Source organism: Onychostoma macrolepis, chromosome 01 (assembly GCF_012432095.1).
Source record: "Onychostoma macrolepis isolate SWU-2019 chromosome 01, ASM1243209v1, whole genome shotgun sequence".
Taxonomy (NCBI): domain Eukaryota; kingdom Metazoa; phylum Chordata; class Actinopteri; order Cypriniformes; family Cyprinidae; genus Onychostoma; species Onychostoma macrolepis.
The window spans coordinates 2,893,629-2,900,913 of record NC_081155.1 but is presented as its reverse complement, the minus strand read 5'-3'; the positions used below and the strand labels follow the sequence as shown (position 1 = coordinate 2,900,913).

The window sequence follows — 7,285 nt, the reverse complement described above, 5'->3', positions numbered from 1 at the left end:
TTCATCTTGATAATTTCAGATAACTCTGATAGAACGGTATGTAACAAAACATGGTCAAGTCAGAGTGACAAATTAAAATTTTGGACCTATTTTTTTATTTATTTATTTTTTAATCAGTTTTACTGGTTGTCCACTGTATGAAGATTTTTTTCTGGTATAATATGTCACAGTTTATTCTGCTATCTAGAAGCATACACAGAGAGAGAGAGAGAGAGAGAGAGAGAGAGAGGGAATGAAGCAGGGCGTTCGTGTTCTCTCTATCAAAGCGTCCGCGTTAAGGTTCCCCCGCTCGCGCCTGCCGCATCCAGCACAGCACAACCGGGAATAGCGTCAGGAACCGACGCGCGTCTATCATAGAGTAAATCGTTAGGTTTGCGTGAATTATTTGATCGAAGCAGCGAGGCCTGTGCTGTTTTTCCCGAGGCAGCGGTGTCGCCGTGTGTCTCTATTGTATGCAGCAGCAGCAGAATCCGTGACAGCCGCATCTTCCATTGATCTGTTGATATCTGCTGGGATCTTCTGCATCTGTCCTTTACTAACATCACAACATCTGGCCGCGGTCGCAGGCTCCTCTCTTTCATATTAAACCGAATATCCTGTTTTTGACGAGAACATTTGTCTTTTTTTTTCTTCTGTCGTGCACATGGTGAATGTAGATGTGAACGCAGCCTTTTTATTCATAGATGCCAAACAGTGTTTTTAATCGTCGTGTAGGGTATATTTGTGATTTAATCTTCGGCCATCGCTCGGCGCAGGCCGTGGGTTTAGTCACGGACATCCACGATGGGTTTCTGCGCTAAATGTCGCGGATGTTGTTGATTATAGGTGTCATTTATTACGGATCTAACGCGTTTTTACATCGCTGTTGGGTTGGCGTGGACGGGGAGCGGCGCCAGGCGGGATTTTGCGTCCGCAGCAAACGACGCATTTCTTTTTGCCTGAACTCGATTTTTCTTTTTATTAATATGATTGTTTTTTGGTTTCAATGAAAATCGCCTGTCTGTCTGACAAGGATCACCCTTTGTATGCTCGTGGACAGGGAGCGGCGCCAGACGGGATTTTTTTTTTACTATACAATATATATATTTTTACCTCAGCTCAGTTCCTTATTATTAATATTCTAGCTATTTCAGTGTTTAGTTTTCGATGAAAATCAGCAGTCCGCAAGAAGAGGATCACCCTCAGCTCATCGTCTCATTGCAATACCCTTGACGATCAACAGTTCATCGCGTAAATGCCTCGAAATCCGCGCGATTATTAGTCGGAGCGGCGCGACGTCGAGTCGAAGATTGTCGCTTGTGCTCATAATGACTAATAAACCAAAACGATTCTCATCTTCACTCATGGATGCTCTTAATGTTGTATGTTAATTTGTCTTATTGACAGGTTCAGGAGACTGTATTCATATTGGATTATATCATTGCCGTGTTTATTATTCCTCCTGCGTGTTTGTGACTGAAGACGCTCCGTAGGGTGGATTATTCCGCTTTTGAATATCATGTTTTTGGCCCTTTTATCGTCTGGAAAGATGGCAGCTGATTAAATTTTAATCTTGATGCATTCTGGCGACACGGGAGGAGAAGAGGAGAAACGAGTGAATCGGGGAGGAGAGGAGAGAGGAGAGGGAGAGGAGAGGATGTAGGGTGGATACAGGAACACCAGAAGGTAAGAATGAATGAATGAAATAAAGAACAGTGTGTGTAGTTCAGTCCTAAACACACACATTTTCATATCATACTGTCATATTATACTGTTTACTTAGAGCACAATTCTATTGGTTTTCCAGTAGTATTTTAGAATTTTCAGAATAGGGTGAATTAAGGTAAATTGGGACACTTGAGATGACCAGATGGCCCAATTATTCTGAGTGTACATTATGTATATAGCCGCTATTGTAATTTTATATATGACTCATATTTACAATTAAGAACCGAATGCCCCCCAAAATACATATTTTACTTACAAATGTTATTTTTAGCTTACATCTGAGGACACACACATACAGAATATACATGTCATCGTGCATGCACATATCACTGTATGCACACACACACACACACACACACACATAAGCGCGCATTCTGCATGCACAGACCTGTATATCATATACACACACACACACGCGTTGTGGTCATTTTTCATTGGATGTAAATTGAGTTACAGGCCAAAGGCGAGCCGAGTGCTGCGGCGCGTGAGTGGTGTGTAAATGCGCTGGCGCCACTGACTGCTGGTGCATTCTGACAGACCTCCATCTCTCCCCACCCAACATCTCCTCCATCTCCCACACATGCTGTATCTTTCTCCTGAGCCATGCATGAGCGCCAGCTATTGCATTTGGATACGCTTTAAGTGAGCTACATCTGGGAAAACACCCCCTTTGTTTGTCCTATTTGGGAACATGATTCATAAATAAAACAATAATGTTTTCATGTTTTATTCCAAACATGGTGAATGTTTTCTTTTAAGGTTTATGATATTTTGTCTATTAGTAAGTCTATGGTACTGTATGTCCCCTTTAGAGAGATAAGTGTGTGTTCGGAGGATAAATTTGTCTACAGAAGTGAGCTGAGTTGGACAAAACCGGGACATCAGGGGACATCATTGCTTGGCGAAAAATGTGTTAATACTTATTTAGGTTTGGTTTTAGACCATATAAAAGCAATACAAGTCCTCTTTTGTCCTCGGTTGGCATAGTTAAGTGAATGTGCATGTGTTACTGTGTTTTACAGGCAGATATATGGAGAAGAGAGCGTGTGTTTATAAAGGAGCACGTAATGATCTTGTGAAGACTCACGGATGGTTGAGGGAGCAAAGACTCAAATGCAAAGACATGCAAAAACACTGGTTACTAGTCAAAGCAAGTGGATGAAGAGCAGATAATAATCTTGTATGTAATTTCTGTTGTTGGCTTATTGGGATCACAGTATATCTATAGATTCAGCCTGTGATGAAGAGGTTCGTGCAGCTGCAGAATAATCTCAGACGTTTAGTCATAAATAGATAAATACATAGGTACAGACCAGTTGACCCCTGAGCTGGTGGTCATTCATTTATCCTATACGTTTGTGCTTGTATTTATAGCGTTAGATAAATAGGTATTATTTGAGTATCCTGCATGCTTTGCCGACTCAGCAGTTTTGGTGTTCCTGTTGTTAAATATACTTTTTCTTGCCCCAGTGTAGTGTGCAGAATCAGAAGCCGTCTGTAAGCTGATTTCCACGAGATTTGCTGTCATTCTGCTGCGCAAAAGCATTAGTGTTTGGGTCACATTCAGAGCATTAATGTTTGGGAAACCTGTTTGAGAACAGCCATTATTTTGCAGAAGCTCAGCATTGGTTTAAATGTGTGTTTGATCCCTTAAGCTCTCATTATTTGGTCTGTTTTCTTCGGGACAATCACATTAGATTGTCTGTTAAACGTCTTAAATGTCACTCAGCCAGTCTGTAAAGTAATTTAGTCCTAAGTTATGCAATCAAATTAAAACAGAGTGAAGAGTTGAAATAGAATAAGTATGTAGTCTGTTGCCAATAGTGCTTGACAAAAATGGTTCTTTGTTTTCAATGATTTCATGCTTTTCTATGTCTTAAGTTATGTTGGTGTATTTATTTATTTGGTAAGTAGCTGTGATATACATGAATCAGCCAGTCATTATTAAAAATAAACCTCTTTACCTCTGACTGGATGCTAGACCTGATCCATCTGTCAGTTTATTTTGATTTAATAATCAGTATTTGTATTGTTTTTTTTTTTGTTTTTTTAATCTATCATGAGTGTTGAACACTTTATGCATTTGCTTCTCTATCTGGTCCAGATTGTTGATTTAAAGATATGTTAATGTAAAATACTCATATTTAGATAGAGTTTAGTTTTGTCTACAGAACCGCTGTTAATGCATTTTTAAGCAAAAGTCTTTAGTACGAAGAATTTTACACTTATGAGAAATTCAGTCAAGTGTGTCTGAACTTGTGACTGGCACTTCATAATATTCATAGCCTACATATGATATAACGCAATTTCATGATTTCAGACATAAATGCACATACGATCTTTTAAATTGAATGATTTTGAAAACATTTCTTATATATTTGCATGCTAGCGGTAGATTTTGTTTATCAGTCACAGACTGGCTGATAATCTAAATATGACCAGATATATAGTCTACCATTGATATTTAATGCTGCTTTTCGGCTTCATTAGCAAAAGGCAACATGATAACTGTGAGGTATTTTTGGTAAAGCGTGCAGATCTAATCTAAATATTTTATCTTTTCGTTTTATTTGACTTCATCTGTCCCTTTTACTTATCACCAATCAATCAATTCCTGAATGAAGGAAAAACAATTCTCATCCAATAAGCTGTTGCTCTTGAAAAGCCGTCCCTTCACGGAAGTAAAGGTTGCGACTGTAGCTTCATGCTGACTTTCAGACGGACCGCAGTGTTTTCCTGATCTGGTGTGAGTGAGTGTTGTGTGCAGCGCTGATGAGAGTGGTGTGTTTGTTTATATCTCTAACACAGAGGGAGAATGCAGAACAGAGGAGTTTTCTCGGCGTGAGGGTGAATTATAGCAATTACTCTCTAGACTGATTATTACACACACGCACCGACGCTCTGATGCTTCGGGAAGCTCTCCAGATGAAGCTCTGCTCTGTTGTGTTTGATTCTCGGCGCTCCACAAACGCAGGTTTTGATCACAACAGTGAATTTGTGCGCACTGACAGACGAGGACGGGAGTATTTGGCTGGATGTGGTCCACGTTTATCTCACAACACGCTTTCATCAGCCGCTTCTGTTATCCATGAAAGTGCAGCACAGCCGGACTTTAATTAGACTTTGACATTTAATTACACCTGGAGGCAAATTCATCTTTAATAGTCACTGAAAAACAGGAATGTTTTCAAAGATACATATACTGTGTTCATACACAATAATCTTCCATTTTCAGTGATAGTGATTAAACCTTAATTGAGTTATACCTTATCAAAATGTTTTCAGCTTGAGGATAGACCCTGAACAGAGAAGATATGGTTTGTTTTTCTATGTAGATCATACATTGATTAACTCAATTTCATTGATTAACTCATTATTTATGAAGTGTGTTTATACAATTTTATTGTGTGGTAAATGCATGATAAATTTAGTGAATATATTAAACTGCACCAGGGATAACTAAAACCAAACAGAAATATATTAGTTACTTGAAATAAAATAAATGTTGGATATAATAAAATATATAACATTTAAACATTTCTCGTTTTCATTTAGTTTAACTGGATGTAAAAATGACAAAAGGGGGGCGGGGGACTATATAGAACCTATATATAAACCTATCTAAAAATGAAGAATAACTAATAAAAATGACAAAAATACAAAAACCTCAATTAAATTAAAAAGAAAAACTACAATAGTACCTCAATGATACTAACATAACACTGAATGACCCATATTAGCAACCACAAATTTTAATAATAATTGTTCATAATTGTTTTTATTAATTAATAATGTGTTTTTCTCTTTTGTGTGTGTGTGAAGGAGAGGGTGTGTCAGTCTCCAGTGTTTTTGCCGGTACTAAAGTAGAAGGTGTTATTTGCGTAAGTCTCTGAGCCATTAGGGATTGTGTGTGTGTGTGTGTGTGTGTGTGTGATCATGAGGGACGCAGCGAGACAGATGCAGGAGAAACAGTGACTCATGAGCTCTGATGGACAGACAGATGGAGTTGCCTGACATCAAGACTTTAATTAAAATGTTCACACTTTCACATGTTTCACAGGTGTCAGTGAAGTATATGTCATGTGATTAATACCCGTGACCTCATACTGAGTAACTTTGACAAGAAAATACAATTTCAGTCTTCGTGCCTCAAAAATGTAATGTTCAATTGAATGTGTTACTTGCCATTTCTTTGTAATTATTTGTGAAATTTACTAGTAGTTTCCGAGTGAAAAGCATTATGAAGTCAATCCTACACCATATTTTTATCAGTGCGTCTGCTGGACCATAAAGCATGTGAAGATGGCTAGTTATTGTTTGTATGCAGTAATTCTGTGCTTCAGCACACAGTCTGATGATTGGTTGATCTTCAGCTGTCGGTCTGTGTTTTGGCCGCTTCAGTTCCTTCTCTGTGTTCGAGGGTGTTGATGGCGTCTGAAGTGTGGCTCTTGTATCTGGACTGATCAGTCGTACAGGACTGTGTGTGCATGTGTGTGTGTGTGGTTTATATGCAGCCAGCTTTATTTAGTCGGTATCATGATTTCCATAAGGCGGTGAGGATCTAAATGTGTGTCCTCTTCATTTGGTTAGAATCAGTCAATATGAATGTGTATGTGTTTGTAGCTACTTAACCGTATTTAAGGGACAGATTTGTAACAGATGTGAGCTAATCTGACAAAACCTCCTTTTGAGGATGCCCTCATTTGTAAAAACAGTATAATAAATACCATGCAGAAAGTTTTCTGTTAGTGTTTGGGTTGGGTTATAGTATTTAGAACTAGCTGTATTTTATTTAGCTATATTATATTTAACGTATTTATCCAGTGATTATATATGAGTGATATGATTATGAGTTCAGTGTTAATGCTTACAACATTTTTAGGTTTGTCTTTTGACAAAAAATGTGTCATTTATATTCATTTTGGTCCATTTTACACTCATTTAAGTGGCATATAATTTTTGTTGACAAAAATAAAATTTTAATTGATGAAAATTTGTTAAAATTAGAAAACTTTCGAAATGTTAACATATCAAACTTTAAAGACATTTTCCAATGTATAAACATTGATTACTCATAAAAATTGTTTTAAGTGTATAAACATTAATTAATTATAAATCATAAATTAAAAAAATATAAATGATTTACCTTTATAATTGATAAGTTATCAACATGAAATATAACTTGAAAAGAGCTGAGATTGTAATAAGAGCACGTAAACTGAATTATTATCTGTTGTTTAGAGGCTAATGCGAATTCTTCATGATGAACAGACTCTCATTTTGCATTATAGCAATATGTGGCGTATTTACAACACAAGTTCTGACTAGTATTAACTTCAGTTTGTGCAAATGTAATTTGTAATATTACATTTATCTTGTGGAATTGTGGATATTAATCTAGATACTGATCTAATATGAATATAGGATGCATTTAACATACTAGTTGGATTACTGGCTTGACAATTTTGTACATTTTGTACATCTAAAATCATTGGTAATACATTGTCCTGCATTGCTAATTACACACACACACACATATATATATAATTGACATTATGGTGTCTATTCGTGGTCTCAT

General features: G+C 37.2%; 1 protein-coding gene across 2 annotated transcripts in view; it reads left to right on the top strand.

The window, feature by feature from the left end:
* Positions 1-233: 233 nt before the first annotated feature.
* The window catches only part of LOC131542126 (adhesion G protein-coupled receptor L1-like), a 38,585-nt gene continuing 31,533 nt past the window's right edge, over positions 234-7,285 (top strand). For both annotated transcript variants that reach the window (XM_058778494.1, XM_058778486.1), the window contains exon 1: positions 234-1,665. The gene's annotated coding sequence lies outside the window, so the exon portion shown is untranslated. The remainder of the gene's footprint in view (positions 1,666-7,285) is intronic.